The sequence below is a fragment of the Oryzias latipes genome, chromosome 2 (assembly GCF_002234675.1).
Source record: "Oryzias latipes chromosome 2, ASM223467v1".
Taxonomy (NCBI): Eukaryota; Metazoa; Chordata; class Actinopteri; order Beloniformes; family Adrianichthyidae; genus Oryzias; species Oryzias latipes.
In genome coordinates, this window is record NC_019860.2 from 19,395,415 (window position 1) to 19,416,524 (window position 21,110).

Below are 21,110 nucleotides of genomic sequence, written 5' to 3' on the forward strand. Positions count from 1 at the left end.
GTAGTTATGCGGTCGTTGTATCGGTCCGTTGTGGTGAATAGAGAGGTGAGCCGAAAAGCAAAGCTCTCAATTTACCGGTCGATCTTCGTTCCAATACTCACCTATGGTCATGAGCTATGGGTCATGACCGAAAGAACGAGGTCCCGAATACAAGCGGCTGACATGAGCTTCCTCCGTAGGGTGGCTGGGCGCTCCCTTAGAGATAGGGGGAGAAGCTCGGCCACCCGCGGAGAGCTCGGAGTAGAACCGCTTCTCCTCCACATCGAAAGGAGCCAGTTGAGGTGGCTCGGGCATCTAGTCCGGATGCCTCCTGGACGCCTCCCTGTAGAGGTGTTCCGGGCATGTCCCACTGGGCGGAGGCTGGGGAAGACCCAGGTCACGTCTCTCGGCTGGCCTGGGAACGCCTTGGGGTCCCCCCAGAGAAGTTGGAGGAAGTGGCTGGGGCGAGGGAAGTCTGGGCATCTCTGCTCAGTCTGCTGCCCCCGTGACCCGGTACCGGATAAGTGGAGAAAGATGGATGGATGGATGGTATTTCCCACTTTCACTATAAAACCCACATTTTTAAAAATAAAATCTATAAAATGTTTAAAGTTCAAACATAAAACATTTTTTGATACAAAATGTGGCTGTCCTGTCCCTAAATAAAATGTTGTAAATAAAGATGCAGACTCCAAATTCAGATGGTACATTTCACATTAATTAAACAATGCTTTGTAATCGCACTGCACAGGAATTTGACCAAAAAAAAACTGAAGGCGATTTGTACAGATGACATACTTGGCACAGAAAGTGATGTGAGACAGGAACAGAAAAACAGAACGAATGCCCTAATGGAAAATCATCCATCCATTTTCTATACCTGCTTCTTCCTGTTCAGGGTCACGGCGTTCTGCTGGAGCACATCCCAGCTGTCACTGGACTAAAGCAGAGTACATCCTGGACAGGTGGCTGTTCTCAAACGATGCAATTTTACAAATAAAGCACAACTTTAGGGCTTAAAGGTTAACTTAAAAAAAAAGGTTAATGAAAACATTTAGTCAAAGCAATTCTAAATGCAAATATATTTTCTGGTCATTAAGCTAATTGACTGATCATTATTGATTTGATTTGTGCTAATTTAAATGTCCATAAGCCTTACTGCTTACAAGACCACCTACCTAAAACACAAAAAATAAAACTGTCCTAGGAGTTAATGCCCAACAATTAACCATAAGAACACCATGGTCTCTCATCCAGGAGGTTATAAAAGGACCAGAACATCATGTACATCAAATAAGCCAAATATAATTTATGGTTAGGTTAAGGGAGAAATACATTGCTAAAGGAAAATAGCACAAAAACCAGAGATTATCTATAAACGATTGAAGAAAATCCCCCCTAAAAAAACAAACAACGGGACATTTACATCCTAATAACACACAAAAAAATATGCTTACAGGCAAGTTGGTGGTGATAGTATGAAAATCTGCAGTGTAGCTTCAGACCCTAAGGAACTTGCCACAATTAATGTAACTATATATTCTGCCTCCTGACACAGAATCCCGAGGGAAACCAAAGCTTAAAATTGGGAAGTGTGCAATTTCTTTTCTTAAAGGGTCGACAGTGCAAGTTTGTAGAATGTTGGTAAAACTTTAGAGAAGCCCTTTAGACCAGATTCAATGAAACTGACTTAAGCCTAAATATGCAGAATTATTGCATTTTTGTAATTAGCAGCAGAAGAAGAATCATTCTCATTAGTTAATAACAGATTCATGTGATGCAATCTCTTCAAAAATGGCTGGTTTTTCTCTTTCTTTGTTACAAACGTTATTTGTTGCACCATTTGGAAAATAACTTACACACTACTTTCTCTAAGAGGACCTCTAAAACTAGTGTGCACTCTCTAAGTTTTAGACATGAAGTGGCATTCAAGTACAAACAAACCCACAAGAGTCCCATTGGACCTTGGGGAAAAAGCACTTCAGAACTTTTTAACCTGATGCGTCGTGCACTTATTTAAGCTCACACTAAAATATTTATTTCTGCTTTTAACAACTTTTTCATTGTCGAGAGCGTTTCTCTGCTCATCTGCTCAAGTAATGACAAAGCATTGTCCCTGAACAGGAGCGATGGAAAGTAAATGAAGGTTTTGAGTTTGCGAGAAACTTTTTAGTAACTGTTTCAGAAGCAGCAAAATATTAACAGATAAAGTTTAAATATTCTTTCATTTATTTCCTGTTCTTATATTAGTTTAAACCCAGAACCTTACATCATCGTCTTGATATTTCTTTTTTTTTAGATGGAAGAATGGTGCCAAAACTTATCATGACTTTGTTGTTCTACTTTGTTCCTCACATAAAATAGAGAACACACAAAGAAACCTTAAACTTAAAACTGTGGCTTAAAGAGAAAACAAACTTTTTTTTTTTCTTTTTTTCCATAATTGGTAAACACAAATTCTGGAAGACACAGGAAAATCCATATGAAATAGACTGTATACTTGGGAAAAAGACATTATGTGCCTATTTTTGCAGAATATGTTGTTCCATGGTTCTTATAAAAAAATGTTATAGGGCCCCCTCCAGTTAGACGGAGAGCTCCTTCTTCCGATTGCCTCGAAGCCGCCTCCAACATGGTTTTTAGAACCTCCTCCCGGTTAAACTATGTCTCTCGGCTGGCCTGGGAGAGCTCTGGGGTTCCTCTGGCAGAACTGCAGGACATGAAGATGGAGGTCTGGGGATGCTTAGATTGCTGCCCCCACAACCTGGCTATGGAAAAGTGGGGGAAAAAAATAGATGGATGGATATATACAAACACACACATTGTATATTTTGGATATGTTTAAAAATAGTACAAGCTAGAACAGGTACAAGATGACACTGGTTCTTAAAATGACCTTAAAGAGAGGTCAACAAGGTATTCCAACACAATGTCAAGACACTTTTCTAGTATTTACCTGTAGTCACCTTTTTCATTGAATGATGGAGATGAAATACAATAAAACTAATCTTCTTATATTTATGTTTTTTTTTTCTACATGACACACTTCAAAATCTTTTTTTCAAAGTCTGTATCGTATTATTGTTATTCAAATTTTTTGGATTAACCAAGCTAAAACATCTTGTAAAGCCAATAAATAACTGCTCTGTTGGTGGAGTCACTCACAATCATGGATAAGCGTGGCTCAAAGTGATGGTCTGGATGTTTTTGACTAGTCCTTTGTCAAAACTGAAGCAATGTGCAGCTCATGTCTTCCATATTTCTAGAGGACTGCAGAGCAACAGGGTGAGCGCCGTCTCCTTGTGCTTCGCTGAAAATGTCCGGCCCCTAAAACCTGAGGCTGCAGGAGAACCAGCTGCTTAATGAGGCTTGTCGAAATTACTCGTGTGGCCATCCCTGTTAAACATACTTGACCGCATTTGGTCCAGGGCACTATTTGCTCAGTCTTCCACTTCTATTTCCCATGGATTTTTACATGTTATGTACAAGTATGTTTAAAATCTTCCTTATTTTGAAAATAGGAATTGACAAACAAAAAGAATGCTACCAACCAAAACTAATCATATAATCACATTTTAATAATGCAATGTCTTAGGAATGCGACTAAATAAAAATGTACATGAATTTGCCCATAGTCTTTTGCCGTTTAGAGTCGATGGGACAAGCATGGTGGGATGAGCATGGGCCATTGATGGACAAAACCCAGAGCCTAGACACTAATAGTGGTCTAAGGTCAGTCCACGACATAGTATTGGTCCAGGTGGAAAATTGGGCAGAATAGGACCAGCAAAACCGTCTAGAATGTAGAGAGAAAAACCTCCATGAATTTAGCGATGACCAGACATCAATCCGATGCATCTAAATGGGGAGGCAGCATTAACGCTGCACAAAACTGATCACGGCGTTGATGGCACCACAGCAACTCTGAGACCTGTCTATTACTGAATTGCAGTTGATGCTGAGAAGAACATAAAGAAGACAGAAAATTGTACTTTCTGCAATAATCATAGAGGAGCGACATGCACAGGAAGGGAGAAGAAGAAAAAGAAGAAGACGTTGTTGGGTGTGGCCGTGGTTGCAGTGCAGAGTTTTGTCTGGACAGTATATAGACCCACGCTGCCCTTGATATAGACGGCTGTCATCTGGAGACATTTAAAAATTGTGCAATCAGAGCTGCTGCAGGCCGGATATCCGGCTGCCACCACCCTGTGGTCCACCTGATTTCATACTGACATTATCCCCACCTGTCGCCGTTTACATTCATGATCACACCAACGATCTTTCCATAAAAATTAGGCAGCAGCAGCTAATTGTGAAGATTCTGCTGATGCCTCCCATCACACAGTAGTAGTTGTAAATGTGACTATAGCATTAATGATGACTGGCATTTAGAGTGATTAATGCAAGAACCCAGCGTACTTGGAGTGAGGTAGATCTTCCATAATGAAACTGCACCAAGCTTCACCAACATGCATTGGCAACTTTTGCAAGTTGAAAAATCAACCAAAATTGCTGGAAAAAGATGAGGAAATGCTGGTTTTCTGAAAGTCAAGAATGAGGAAATAGATAATTTAGATGGCTAACCTGCCCTTAAAACACAATCATGTGAAGTGAGTCAGGAGCTGTGTGCGTTTTTTCAAAGGAAATATTAGTCTGAGGGTTTTTGGTGCCTCATACTTTCGTTCTCTGTGTGAATGTTTAGGGTTGCGCTGATGCAGTCAGACAGAATTTGCCAAGTACTTTTCAGAATGTTTTGAAATGACTGTTGGTAGTTTACAAAAAGTTCACAAATCGGAAATATCTTGGGAGTTTTGAGTTTCTCATTTACACCACTCAAAAAGGGAACTGACTGAACTTGTATGCTGTCTGAAGACATTTTAGGTTGCAAACACAGTCAACATGACTATGTTCTTCCCCCCTGTAAGCAAGGCCAGTAATTTAGAAAAAGGGAGATTTATATAGACATCAGCAGTGCCTGACTGTGTGGAGTCGACCATTTTCAAAAGGGGAAAAGGCAGAGATCAAACAGCAGGAGCCACTGAGTTGATCTCCATTTGAATGTTGCACATGCCGTTTCATCCTCCACCCCCGACCACGTTCGTCTCCAATTCCCACAGTCCTGCTCCTCTTCTGTAATCTTAAGACTGTAGCCTTGTGCCTGGCTTTGATCAGGACTTTTGTTCCACTTCACAAGTGTCATCTATGGAGTTAAAAGCTGCAAAGGCTGGCCTGAAGTCATTGTGATGGTGCGCCACTGAACCTTCTGACTTTGATGTGACATCATACCTGCCATTGAAAAGACAGACATCCTCAAAAGTGTCTGTTATACTTTGAAAATCATCCCGACTACAAAAGAAGAGTCAAATCCAAAAAGATTTTTATAAATCCACCCAAAACTACAATTTCCAGAGCCCCACCTTGTCACAGTTGGTATCGTTGTAAAGCCCCAAATGTCCTCTGTAGATACCAACAGGATTTCATTCAGTTGTATGCAATGTTCAGTAGATATTCAGGCTTAGAAATATGCTGGTAGTTAGGAGGATTTGTGGCAATTCTACTTCCTGAGAAAAAAAAAGTGGATTCTGCAGAAGGAAAATGACCCTAAAGTCTCTGACTGCCACAAAAGTCATAAAAAATAGATTTTGAAATTGCCTTTCGCAAAATATAATAGAGATGTTGTGTTGTGACTTTAAAGACCCAATCCAATGAAAATTGTGTTTTTGTTGTTTTTAACATGTTCTTGCGGCAGTTTTCTGATGATGGAGGACATAGTTAAGAAAATAAAGGATGCCAATGGAAAAAGCTTGTAGATGTGACATAGAAAATTCAGATGCATCAATTTTTTGACTACTAGATCCATGTACTTTTGTTTTCCTGCTCGGAGCTGGCATCTGGATCAAAACTGTACGGCTGGATAGCTCCTACCAATGGGGAAGAGCAAAGTGGGGGCGGGGCTGCTCAACGTCAACGATCCTACACATAACTTAGAGACAGATATCTAATAGACTACTGCTGAAACTGTATCCAAGAAAACAAATTGCTTTATGACAGTCATAGTTGAAAGACTATTGGAAATTATTTTAAAATAGATCAAAAGATGTTCGGAGTGGGTCTTCAAACAAGCAATTCATTTTAAAAACCTGTCAGTCTATCTAAATTAAAATATTTTTGGACAAAAAGTGGATAAAAGTCCCTTTAGAGACTGTCAGTCAGTTGCTGCAAACACGTGGTTGCAGTTAATGTCTCCAATTGAATTCCAAGCATCGATTCATCTTCAGGATCCCCTGAATCCTTTCAGGGTCACGTTCACATGCAAACTCCACAAAGAAAGGTCCCAGCCTGGATTCGAACCAGGGATTCCCTGCTGCAAGCATGAAATAGAAATCTGATTCGTTTTATGGAATTGTAAAGGAAGAAGAAGCAGTGACATACACCATTTTGGGTTGTTGGTTCCAATGTTTTACTGTATTACAAAGAGTATGGCAACTTTGCAGGCAGAGAGTAGTCAAAATGACCAAGCTGCCAGTAGCAGGATGACCAGTGTCTCTGAATTCATTATGCTTGTTAATTAATGCCATGGATCCCGCATACACTGTTGTTTCCCTTCCTTTTAACAGCAATCAGCGAGGATGAAGTTGTGTTCACCGGCGCTCATTAGCGAGGCCATTTTGTCAAGCAGTTCCAAGTTGTTGTTTAAAGTGAGCTTTTGGTGTCTCCTGAAGTTGGAGGTCATGTCGGGTTGCTCTCTAATTGGGTGTCAAGAGGATTCTAAATATTTTCACGCCCACACAGCAGACTCATGCACACACACAGCAAATGCATCCTGGTTTAATTGGTCAAACAGGATTTCTTAGGCAGCCGTGCAAAATCATGAGGCATTTCTCCTTCCACGCATGAGCACACACACATATCATAGTGATGTATGGTGCATGCTCCTAATAAGGATTTGTCAGGCCTGTGGATCTGCAGAGCACTGAAGGAAAGAAGACGCTCCAGAGACAGAGCGCAGAAAAGCCCCGGCTATGCCTGTTGCTGTTGTTGTTTTCCCCCCTAAAGCTAATTAAAATGCAAAGCAAAGTGGGCTAGATGTCTTCGGGGGTCTTGCCGAAATTGTGAGACAAGCGTCACAGCTGCAGAGGTGTAATGGATTACTTATTATCCAGTTATGCCTCTACGGGATTTGGGAATTAAGAAGAGAGTCAGCGCTCAGGTAAAGAAAAACTGAGATTACAAGGAATTCAAGGACTTCCTTACGTACCTCAATCGTGAATGAACAACAGCTCCAATCATCCTGTGGTCTTTTCATTTGAATTATTCCTATTATGTGAAAAAACAACCTGTCATCGTGGATATAGTTTCTGTAGAGCAGCAGTAGTTCATTAGAAATTCACCTCTGAGTTGTGGGTGGGACTGTTGGTGTGGAGTAGCCCAGCCTCCCCTTCCCCTCCCTATTTTGCATCTTCTCTTGGTTTACAACAATTTAAAAAAGATACACCAAGAAATGCAATTTTGAGCTTAATTTTGTTTGTATATTTCCTCCATCGTGAGATAAATGACATCAGAACATAATGAAAACAACAAAAAACACAATTTTCATCAGAGTGGATCTTTTACATCTAAAATATTTGACGTTGGGTCAACCCTTAGGTGGCAAAAAGTAAGTAATCCCCAATTTAATTAATTAAAAATGATCCTACTCTTAAACAGAAGTAAATATATTCAAAGTCTAGCTCAAGCCCTTAATAGCAATCCATATTTAAATGTAAAACATCTAGAAAAGTTTCCTGGTGGTTAACTTTGCAAAAAAACTCAATTTACGTTGAGTTAAAAAAATGATCAAAAATGAGACTTTAAAGCCACAAAGACAGATTATATATCTTTATATATATTTATTAGAATATCTTTATTACTACTTCTTAATTATATATTTGTATATATTTATTAGAACTCTTTATAAGGTGCATCTTTGGACAAATTGCATCCTTGAACAGTGTCTAGCTTTCCTTTTTGAACACCAATGTCTTCTGTATCCTTGTACCTACAATGTGCAGTAGCTGTTGTCATGTCTGAAAGGCGGAAACGAAGTGTGACAGCCTTGACGATGGGAGTTGACCCCGCCCACTCCCCCCTAAGAGAATATCATGTTTCTGAACATCATGTTTATGAGTGGATGTTGAGCTTTGAAGAGGGCCGGGACAATCTTTTAACAATCTGCTAGTAGCTTAATTACTCACCTGTCCTTCTGAGGTTTCAACCTATATTCTACCTTCTACTCTTTGGTCTCCTCTCTCTCTGAAAACCTGAAGGCCTACAGTTTGTACATTTAATTGTGGGCATTTGTAAAGTGACGGGCGACAGCCAGTACAAATGTAATCTCACTCCAAGTGTGTTTGCGACAAGGCAGTCGACACAGAGAAAACAAATGGAGGGACAAAAAGGCTTGTTAGTAGACACAAGAAGGACTGGAGGACGCCGACACATAGTTGGCAGAGTCCAAACAAGAATAAGAAAACTAAAAACCTTTTCTCTCTTTAAATCATTTCTTTTTTTTTATTTTGGTAGCATTCCTAAACCACAGCATTCAATGGATTTCCTTGCACACTCAGGCTTCATAAAGTCAATGAAACATACTGGAGACATGCTCCACACAAAAGGATCACCTCATTATGTATTGAGCTTACTGATGCTACCCATCAGAAGATCTGTTCAGCATGTGACATTAGAAATGCAGACATGGGCAAACTGAAGACCAAAGGGAACAGGAGAGACGGGTCAAACTTAAAAAATGGCTAATTTTGAGTCAAGATAATACTTGTGAATTTTGGCGAATTGAAAAATTGGAACATGACACTTCAGATTGATCAACAGTGATAGAAATCTCAACATTTAGAAGAGCTTACAGTAAATAAATATTTTCTGTTCAAAAACTGAGATTTTTAATTAGGCTAAAGTCTAACTCTGATCATCCCAGTGGTCTTTTTATTATTTTTAGCCAAAATCAGAAAACCTCTTATTTTCATCGTTTTTGCAGAGAAACAGTTTTTTTTTTTAGGAATTCCAGTTTGAGACACGGAACAACTTCGCCCCCTCTTTCCTTCTTTGTTGTTGGGTGCTCAAAGCAAGGAGGTTGTGACCCGCCCAGCCTATTTTCTACATCACAAATAAAACATTTTTCTACCTTTTTTTTTTTCTGCTCCTCAATGACAACTATTTAATTAAATAAATACTCAGAAAAATGCGATTATGAGCTCAAATATATGTTATCCATCATCAGAAAAATGACACAAGAACATGTTAAAAACCCTAATAAAAACATTTTTTATCACCTTGGGTGTTTTCTATTCTTAGCTTCTTCTGAGTAATTCTTAAACATTTTTTTTCAGTGACTGAACATTTGAACTTTTTTCTTAGTTTTTGTTCTTAAAAAACCTTTTTCATTGTGTTATTGTGCATTAAAAACTGGAGGAAGGGGAGATATCTTCATCCTCATTTTCTCTAGCTGAGCACCTGAATACTTACAGAAGAGAGAGCGTTGTGGGCCTGCTATATCTCAGAATGATGAGTCATCGCACCAGCAGGGGGTGAGAGATCTGGTGCGCTGCTGCCCGGGCATAAACTCCGCATTCGTGTGGGGTGAGATATGGAGCTGGATGAGGACTGGGAGAAGAAAACGCTTCTCTCTTTTAATCTAGAGGGCTTCTTCAAATAACTGGGTTAGATTTTTCAATGGACCATCAGCACCTGCAGCATCACTAGGAATTGTCTTTATTTCCTCAGGAGGAAAAGGCTGGTTGACCTAAACCCCGAAGCACTGCCATATTTTCCTTTTTTAAACACCAGCTTTTTCAGCCATGTGTAAATCAATTCAGTTCAATTTCCAGATTTTACAGTTTCCATAAGCTCAGGCTGGATAAAGGAGGAGGGTAGGGCTTTAGGGGTAGAGGGTGGATGAATACTCAGAAATGGGAGGAAAAAAATGAACAAGACTTGAAAAAAGTCAGCTGTTTTAGCCAAAAAAGACAAAAAAACCTTTACTTTTAAGCTCCGTTCACACCTCCCTCTGCAACAAGCATTCATGCAGACACTTACAATGTACAGTTCATGAAAACACGCACAAATGAACAGGCGTCAAATGTTAAACCAGGTGAAACTTTGACCAATTAGGGACTCGGTCTTGGTAGTGATGTATGGATGGCGTTCCTTTTGAAATAGTTTGAAAAGTGATTATGTAGTAGAAATAATAACTGGAGCGTTTGTCAAACACATTAGTTGTTTAAAAGAATGTGGTTCTCATCCAAAATTTTTACATTAAGGTTTCAAAATTGTCAATAGCTTGAAATTTTTGGTTTAAAACATTTACATCAAAAGTGTTGACAAATTATTGTCATAACCGTTTGAAGTCCTTGGAACATTGTATAAAGTTCAGTGGAGTTTTTTTTTTTTTTTTTTTTACCCCACATTGTTTTGACCTTGTCTTTGCTTTATTCTTGATTTTTACATTCAAATTGTTTTTGTAAACTTTTAAACCGTGTTTTAAAACATACAGTTAGATCTAAATTTTTATCAATCTTATTTATTGAAAAAAAAAATGACGCCTACTATTCCTAATTGAATATTTTGTACAGTTTCATGTTCATTGTGGATTTATTCTGTAATATAATGAAAATATGTGTATACTTAAATTTTAATTACAGGCTTGGAGCATAAGGGTCCTGACTAGCAGGGTTTTTATGTAGAATGGACTAAGGATAATACTGAGCAGATCAGTACTCGTGGGTTTGAGAGTGACATCCACCACCATCTCCCAAGCTTGAGGAGAGAGACTCCAATGGGCAAAAGGCAACCACTTTACCCCCCCCCCCAAAAAGGTAGAGGGAGGGAATCAGGCAACTTTCTACCAGTGTGCAGTGGATGACCCTCAAACAGTTGGGAAGCTGCTCTGCTCAATTATACCTTCCACTCAGAAGGCTGAACAATTTGTTTTAAGGGTACTGGTCTAACCTGCTAACAGTTCTATGGACAAATGGGATTTTATGATAAATATTCAAGCGAAAACCAAGAAAGAAACAACAACAACCTGCAACTACTAAAATGCATGACTGCTATGGTACTACAAACAACATCATAGCCATAACGGTAGAAACAAATACAGTGGAGATCTTCTAACGACACATCAGAATGACAAGAAGCTGTTTACATTTAATCTTTCTGCATCATTTTGCCTTTGATAACAGTTTTAAAGTGGATAAACACAGTTGACAGAAAGGCAGAGTAGATAGAGGGGAAGGGGGAAGGACAGTTTTCTGTTCCCTGGCAACAGCATTCCAGACATATACTTGTGTGAACACTCGTGACAGCACCTCCAGAATCCAACGTCAAAGAAAGTTGTTTATTTATCTTGTGGTTGTTTAAAATGTCCAATGAAAAGGACACAAAACAAGATGGAAGACCACAGAGATACACTGTTAGTAAAGTTGTTTGAAAAACAGTAGCATCGCCCATAAACCATTAATGTTAACAAGGCTCCGACAGAGTAGATGAGTCATCATCCACCTCAATTTTTCCTTCTATTGTCAACTTTTCAAGGGTTTTCCACAGTATTCTTCTTTGGATGATTACTGTATAATTTAATGCGCAGCTCTAAATGCGACTGTGCTGCAGATGCATAGATCTACGGTGCCAAGAATGACAATACACTTGCTGTTAAACATGACAGTAAGTACCACTGAGATCCTGTCCTCATCTTGGCGTAATGAGATGAGTAATACAAAATTGCGTGTCCAATTTTCAGGTTTAATGGGTATAAATGACCCTCTTCTGCCTCTCTTTCTTTGCATTTTTTGGGCGTTTGTTTTTTTCATAAAAGTCAGGACACTAAATCATGATTCAACATTGCGGTGAGAGCCGTAAAAGAATAAAATTGTCGGAGCAAATCATAGGTCTCACCAAAATGGTCTAATGGGTGTTGATTCAGACCTTCCCTAGAAACAGTTACATGCATAAAGCTTGAAACATATATTTCAAAATTACAAACTTGCTGTATATGAAATTATATACATTATCTCAAAGACCTCGTTTTCTCACACAGACGGTATGCGGGTGAAGGAGCGTGTGATTCCATTTCTGCTTTGGCTTTCAGTGCCCAATGCATTTTCATGAACAATTTAGTGGCAATTTTTAAAGAAACTGCCCATAAAAAATGTTTATTTCAGTGTCAAATACTGGATGCCTGACATTACAGCTGAAATACCAGCAGCCCTCACTCCTCCAGGGCTGCAATAATGGAAGGCTTTGTGGGTAAAATCAGTAGAGAGGTGTTCATGGTTGATGTGTAAGAGGTTTCAGGCATCTCAATTGGCTGCTTATGGTTTTGTTTTAGAGATGCCACACAGATTTCTGTAAAGCTTGACTTTTGCTAAGTTCGGGATTGTCACCAAATTGGTTTATGAGAGTTTAAGTCCTACCAGATTAGACAGAACACCTAAACTGATATAGATAAAAGCCTCTGGTAAATGTGGAATCATAGGAGACACCTTGACTTATCAAGGTTTGACTCTGACAGGCCCTTGAGATTTGTCCTTATTATTCTTTGATGCCAACTGCTCTCCCATTTTTCCAAACTCACCTATTGGTGGAATGCTTTTGCTTCCAGTCAACAAGTAAAAAACAGTTGTTGATAATATTTCATTTTGGACATGTAATTTAAAATGAAGGATAAGGCAAAATAAAATATTAAATATCTAAAAGGGTGCTAAACCCTAGAAGTTACCCCCATGTCCGGCAGCAGAGATTTGCAACCCTAGAAGAACCATTTGTTCCAGTTTCTTAATGACCAAAACCCAGTGAAAGCTGCAAAATCACAATTCATGTTTGGATAATTAGGCTTTACTTATGATTTGTCACTTTTTTAGCTATAAAATGTGATCTAAAATCTATTTTTATCAATAAAACGTATCTGACGTATTATTTGTAAGATCCAGTCCATACACAGAAGGAAGAAATCTCCTAACAGAGGGACTGTGCTGTAAAAACTGCAGCAGTAAGTCTGACAAATCTGCCTTGTGTTTTACAACTGTGTATAAAACGAAGCTATAGCTCGTTTTAGATTTAGAGCATTATAAATTTGACCCCCAAAAAAAAGTTATTAGAAATTTAACAGGCTTTAAATTGAGAAAAGTGCAAGCTCAGAGGAGGAACTAAGCTGTTTTTCACTTTTATCTTTAGTTGTTTCCATTTTTTTTGCATAACACTTTTAAACTATTAATATTGATAAGAGCTGCAATAATAGTCATAGCTATATCTTTATTTTAATGGTTTTTACAACCACAATCGTAAGTGCTGTAAAACCACAATAGCATGCTGACCAAATGTAAAATCTATCATGTTTCAGTAAAGAAAGTCAACATTGTATATTTTGAAAGACACAGACAGATATAGCCACTATCTGATGGGGAAGACCGACATAATGATTCCCTTTATTCCTGTTGTCACTCTAAAGATCCTGCAGTAAACTAGTTATTGTATTGACATAAAATTGTCATAATATTGAATAAAGAGTTTGTGTAAGTCTTGCTTTTGTATTTCTCCGTTTTGGAGAAGTACGACGGAGTTTTAGGGCCACGGTGAGGAAAAAAAATTCTGGCCAACATGACGAGATTAAAGTCGTCATGTCGACTTTAATCTCGTCATGACGAGAAAAAAGTCGACACAAAGTTTTGAGAAAAAACTTGTCGTGTCGAGATAAAAGTCGAAATAAAGTTTCAAGATTAAAGTCGCAAAGTTGAGCGAGAGCAGTGAAGCTGAGTCTTTCAGGAGTATTCAGTGTTATGGCTGTTAGTGAGCTAGTGGCTTTGTATTTAAGAGTTTACGACAGCGTTTTATGGCCACCAAAAAAAGAAATTTTATTAGGAGATAAAAACTCGTAAATTTACGGGAAAAAAGTCATAGATTAGCAAGGAGAAAACCCCGAAGTTGTCTGTTTATCGGAGCATCGCTTGAAGATGAAATATGTGGAGCCTTTTGTGAAGCTTTATTTCCGGATTATAGGTTTAATACAAAGAGATTCTGAGTCTTTTGGCGACTCAAAATCAGATTATTTTCCGTGTAGTAGTCTTTCCGGGGTTCGGTGTCAGTAAAGCGGACTTTCATATGTAAAATAAGGAGCTCAGAGACACGTTTGGGTGTAGAGGACTGCTGCAGCCTTTATTCTCCTTTTCATTCACATAACCTGAAGTTCATCTGTCACATTACGTCATAAACCTGTCATCCGATCACCAATGTGGAAGTAAACAGTGTTACATACGCCCCCTCCTGCAGATGAAGCGACCCGTTTGATCATTAAAAAACAAAGATGAATGAAAATAGTCTGTTATATTAGCATTACAACGTTGAAAAAGGCAAAAAGTGCTTCTCCTCCTCAGACGGAAGCGTCACACAAACATAGAGATCTGGTCTTTGGTGGATGAAGAAAGGATTCAAGCTAACAGCTGCAGGGACAACCGATGATGGCTTCATCATTGGGCTGCAGAGATCCTGCAAACCAAATGAGCTTCCAGACATTTGGAACGTTATCAATTAACATTCAGCTCACCTGTTCAACTGAGTTTAGTCGGTCTGCTCTGCGTTCACCTGCTGCTCTGCGTGCTGCTCACTCCCACAATAATCTCGTAAATTTATGAGTTTTTTTCGCTCGCGCGCAACATTGCGACTTTAATCTCGAAACTCTATTTCGACTTTAATCTCGACAAGACGAGTTTTTTCTCGAAACTTTGTGTCGAGTTTTTTCTCGTCATGACGAGATTAAAGTCGACATGACGACTTTAATCTCGCCACGTTGGCCAGAATTTTTTTTCCCCTCACCGTGGCCCTAAAACTCCGTCGTAGGAGAAGCCCTTTTAAAGTTCAGAGAAGCTTTTATTAAAAATGTTCTCATATGTCCAAATTTGTCAGGCTTGGAACAAGAGTTTGGAATTACATTTGTTTATGTTGGGATTTTGCACTTAGACTTAAGATGGCGCTCTACATGTTTGTAGAATCCCAGTTCAACTTTAGACTTTTTCCATTGGCATCAGACAAAGATATCCAGTGAGTTTTGTGACTTGACTTATGGGATCTCCATTGAACCCAATTGCTGAAGTCAGATTTTAATCAGCCCGTCTTAAAAATGCTCCTAGTGTTGTTCTTAGCTAAAATCTAAAAACCTGTTTTCTAGAACATAGTTCCTGCAGAGTGGCAGCAGTTCTTTAGGAATTCACCTCTGAGTACTTCAGAGGCATCGTATGAATCTCTCACTGAAAGTGCAAAAGCAAGCGGTGAAATGATGTTTTGATGCCTTGTTCTTATGATTAAATAACCATGTTTCACATTTGTACCTTCCATTTATCTGTGTTTACTTATGACGTGTTTGAAATTATAAAAAGGGAGGGATGTCAGGGTTATGCAATTATCATTTGCTTACACGCTATTATCACCATGTTATGATTGTCTAAGTTCTATCTTTCAGTAAGAAAACAATGACCTGAAAAGTTCTGATTATACAAGAATATGATGTTCCTTTACTGCTTGACTGAATAACCTACTTTTATGTTATCAACCCTGGCCACCAATAAAACCAAACTGGATACACTGAGAAGGCGTAACTCCTCTGTGACAGTCCGCGCTGTCACAGACCGATTCTCCTTCTGCAGAAGTCTAGCAAAAGTTCTAATCTCCTGTGTGGTTCTTCTCTTTATTAAGGAAAAAGTCAGAACCCCAACAGTTAGTGTGGAGCAAACCTACTTTCCCCAACACCCATAACTGAGAGCTAATTCTTTTCACGCTCTCCTGCTAGTTCACAGCCCATCACACTCACAACCTAACATTGCAGGTGCAACAAAAATGATAAGCGCCATTGAAGCTATTCGGTCACATAGTTTTGAGCCTGATGCGAGCTTAGATAAAGAAAACAAAGACGTACATGGAACTAGTCGTGTACAAGTGGATGTATCGGAATGGAGTGGAGCAGGAAGCTTGTGGCCCGCCCAGAGTATTTTCTAAGTCACAAATTTCATCTGCTCCTTATTAACCATGTTTTGAATGAAGAGATACGCGGAAATGCAATTTTAAGTCTAGTTTTCTTATTATATGTCCTCCATTATCAGAAAAGCACCACAAGAACATGTTACAAACAGTAAAAACTGGATTTTCATTGGAGCAGGTCTTCAAGTCAGGATTAAGAAGATTAAATGAGCATGTTGGAACATTAAAAAATGGTGGAGGAATTTTTTTGTTAGTTTTACATTAACATTCACTTTTGTATAAGTTATTTCAGGGTATTAAATATCAGTTCATACATAAGCTTTCCATATTTGATTCTATTTGTACGCATGTCAAATGTCAAATTCAAAGCAGTTCTCAATTTCACAACTCAGAAAATGCTTATGGTCATTCATCTTCTACCGTTTATTCCCTTTCGAGGTCATGGGGCTGCCGGAGCCTATCCCAGCCACTTGTGGGCGAAGGCAGGGGACGCACGGACAGGTCGCCAGTCTGTCGCAGGGTAGAGTGTCCGCAATCACACACTCTCACATTCTCACCTAGGGACAATTTAGGTTGACCAATTAACCTATGAAGCATGTTTTTGGACGGTGGGAGGAAGCCAGAGTCCCTGGGGAAAACCCAAACATGCACAGAAAGAACATGCCAACTCCACACAGAAAGGTCCCCCATTGATGTTGTTGTTCAGGTCCCCCAACCGGGACTGGAACCGGAGCCTTCTTGCTGTGAGGCAAGACCGCTAACCACTACTCCAAATGCTTTTGGTTATAAGGAAATAATTTGTCCAGCTGAACAGTGGTATCAGACCTGTGGGAGGCCTTGCTCAAGGGCAAATGAGGGTTAATTGCATCCAAACACCACAGCATTCTTCAACCTCTCACAGGTTCACACCATGGCCTCCTTCCAGTTCAGGGATCACATTGTAATCAGCAAACATTGGCTTCTTTTGCCTGCATCTATTACTGGAAATCTACAATGTGTCAGTTGCAGTTCAGGCCTGTTGCCTTTTGCAAATACTGGCTTAATTAAGTTTGTCGCTGCAGCTTGCCAGGCAGCCACAGCGCGCACCTGTACACCTCAAGCCATGATCACACGCTTGGGCATTGGGGCAGCTGGCGTAGTCTCAAAGCGACAAGTCATAGATGAAAATGTCTCGCAGCCGAACAAGGGCACGCCAAGATAATGACTGACTCGGTGCAGGGGACACAGGCAATAATACCATGGTGTGGGGGTTTTTGTAGCATGCGGATATTCTGAGGTGATGAACGAGGTAGAAAGTTGAGTGTGTCTCCGCTATCTGTCTCCTGAAGGGAGGGCCTTAACATCCAAGCTCTAGTGCTCTTCCTTCATTTGTTTATGTCTTGTATATATCCAAAATCCCACACAAACAGGCAAATGAGCACACAAACTGGCATAGAAAGCCCCATTCAACCCCTCTAGGTTGCTTTCACTTGAAGGGTTCTGCACCTCTTGCCATAGCCATCCCTTATTTATACTTTACCTCAGGCTAGCTGTCAGCTGATGCAGCTTCCAACATGAATCCACTGATACTCTAAATAGTAACATGGTCTATGCCTTCTTGCCATCAGACTGCTTTCTAACACAAGCATACCTTTGTACAGCAAAGCTGGAAAGTTCCATTTCATCTTTTTTTCCCCTTCAGAATAAGTTTAGAAGTTTTAGGTACTTCATTGTTACGCCCCTTTTAATGTATAGGGGTACATCAAGGGGCATAACATAAAAGTAAATTGTTTTGACTACTAAATTGACTGTTAACACAAACAAATGTCTCCATACAAAATATCACAGATTTATTTGCAAATGTATTAAACAACAATCAACATTAACTAAAAGTGAAACAAAAAGGCTTCAGGGTGAACCAAGGCCAAAATACCCCCCCCCCCCGGGGGACAGTCTATCAGCTGTCCCCAACTTACCCCCTTCCTCATATAACCTCATAATAGGGTGAGGGGGTGGGGGGCTTAGCCTGCGGTGAGCCTTGGGGGGGGGGTTTACTAGGCAGTGGCCCCCCTCCTATGGTTGCCGTATGGAGTGGGCCCCCCCTCTTTCGGTTTTATTTGCACCTTAGACATGTAGGGCCCTTGGTAGGGGGGGTGCTTGGACATCACTGCCAGCAAGCAGCGGATGTCCTCCTAGCACCCTACCCGCCAATTTTAACCGCACCTTAGACATTTAGGGCCCCTTGGTGGGGAGGGTGAGGGGACGTCACTGTGAGTAATCAGGAGATGTCCCCTTAGTGCCCTACCCGACAATTTTAACTGCACCCCCCTTAGTACACACACCCCTCCCCCCTCAATATATACATCCCAACATAAACACACACACATGCACACACACACCATCTCAAACACACATACACGCACACACATTTTGCAAGGAAGGTGGGACCTGGGTCCATCTGTCCCCTGCCTCTTCCCTGGTGGGGCCCCTTTGCAACGGCGGCCGTGTCCCCGGGGTGCCGGCTTCCTGGGCCCGGCGGTGCTCTCTCCGCGCGGTGGGGGAGTTCACATTACATCTGAGCCGGGGGTGTCTGGTCCCTGGGGGGTGGGTTCTGGTCCTTGCTCCTGAGTGCTGGGCCCCGCCAAATTTCCAACTGTGGCCGAGCCTGGTCGGGCCATATTTATAACACCCCTTGTGGGCCCTCTTTTTTTCCCCGGGGTTCCCCCCTCCTGGGCGGGGGCGGCGGGCCCCCTGCCTCGCTCCTCCCTGGACCAACCGTGGGCCGGGCGGATGGCTGCCTGGAGTGCGGAGCGGGTCTCCCTTGGGGGGTCCTGGCTCGTACCTGGGGTTGGGGCGGGGGGATGCCCGGAACTCCTGGGTGGTGGTGGGGTGCTCGTTTGGGGCTGTGGGCGTCCTTCTCCGGTGGGGCTCTGCGTTGGGTTCTCCCGGCGCGGCGGGGGGGCTGCTCTCCTGGTTGGGCTGGGGCGGCGCTCTCTTTCCCTCCGTGCTTCCCTGGCCTCTGGCTCTGGGGGCCTTGCGGCGGCCCTGCTGGCCCTGGCCTGGGTGGCGGGCTTGGTCGCCCGGGCTGCGGTTGTTCCCTGCCGGTTCCCGTGTGGCGTTGGGGGGATTCCGGCTGCCGCTGCTGCTGCGGTGGGGGTCTTGGGGTGGGGATGGCTGGGCACTCTCCCTCCTTCTTTTCACGTTCCACCATCCATTTTAGAAGAACATAAAACCTCACCTGAGCACTGGTGTTAGCTCACCTTTGCACTAAAAGCTTGCATGACTGAATGACTGAAATATTTCACACTAGTTGGTTTTAAGGCATAAGTATGCGTGTGTGAACACTATCTGTTTTGTGTACATGTCGACAGGTGGACATTTTTGCAGCTAGCAGGTGTGTTTATAACATTTGAGTGTGTGTGTGGACGGGCCCCGCCCTTTTTGTACTGCATTTGAACCTTACCATAATGATTAACAACCAGTAAACTTGTTGCTGTATGCTGCTTCATGGTCTTATCCCCCTTCCCCTCCTATTATCACCCCCTACCCCCCCCTCTCTCTAGCGTCCCTCTCTCTTTTTCCCCTCTTTCCTTTTCCGTCCGGTCCAACACCAAAGATTTTCAGACATGATTGAAATTAATAAAGTTTGGCCTCAATTACAAAAGGGGTTTATTCAGACATACCTTTGGTTTGTCAGAAGATTAATAACCCCTCTTGTTAAAGCAAAATATGTCCAACACAAGAGGCCCTCAGCTCTCGTCTGTCTGCCCAGCTGTTGGACAGGACAAGTAAGAAAAAAAAAAAAAAAAAAAAAAAAAAAATACCCCCCCCCCCCCCCCCCAACCAAAACATGTAATCTTACCTGTAAATGAAAGAAAAGGGAAATCAATGACAAAACACTAACCTCCCTGGACTAACAAGAACAGGAGAAAACATGTACTAAAGAAAATGGAAGTTCACCCCTACAGCTTTACTTAGCATAACTACGAACCAAAAGACTAAACAGAGTGGGCACAAAACCACAGAAAACTACAAAATACTAAAACACAACACTAAAGTGCAACACAACTAAACAGGTGGTGATGTCCAAAACAAAATGCAGTGGAGACTTGTTGCTGCAAGGCTCCCTTCTCACAGACCGGAGGTCCATGTGGTGATTTAAAAGGCTGCCTCCATCAGGTTGGGTCCAATGGACGGCCACACCTTTTCCAGCACACCTGAAAATAATTGGTAACGCTTTCTTTTACAGTACAGTACTTACAGTGTACTTAAGTGGCATTTACATGGTACTTATTGTGTAACTACTGGGTACTTTCAGGGTACTTACATGGTACTTTTTATGGAATTTACTGGGTACTTACAGTGTGTTTACATGGTACTTTCTATGGGACTTTACTGGGTACTTTCATGGTACTTTTTGTGTCTACTCTGTACTTACATGGTACTAACTGTGTATTTATATGGTACTATTTGGTTCATACCTATGTGGTACATACTGCGTATTTATAATATTCTTAGTGGGTATTTACATGTTGTGCAAAGGTGTCTTTTATGGTACTTACCACATGTAAGAACAAGGTAAGTACAAATAAAGTACCTTGGCCTTTAGGTCTGCACTCGCTGCAAGTTTCATGGTATTTACCATGAATTTACCACAGAAACTACCCCTTAAGTTCACTGAAACTGTACTGTAAAAGAAAGTCAGCCCTATTTCCACTCAACTACATGGTACTTTCATTAATAAATACCGGGTATGTTCACTTGAATATTACTTGGTACTTACCCCTTAAGTACAATGAAACTGTACTGTAAAAGAAAGTCAGCCCTATTTCCACTCAACTACATGGTACTTTCATTACTAAATACCGGGTATGTTCACTTGAATATTACTTGGTACTTACCCCTTAAGTACAATGAAACTGTACTGTAAAAGAAAGTCAGCCCTATTCCCACTCTATTACATGGTACTTTCAGTAGTAAAGGCTGGGTATGTACACGTATTACCTTCCCGTACAGTGTACATACACACTTGGTCTTCTGACCTCACCAAATGAGTCAATGCTAACTTGTTGGTAAAGTTCAAATAACTGCATTGTAAAAACATATTCCTATTTCTTGTAACATGAGACAAGTTT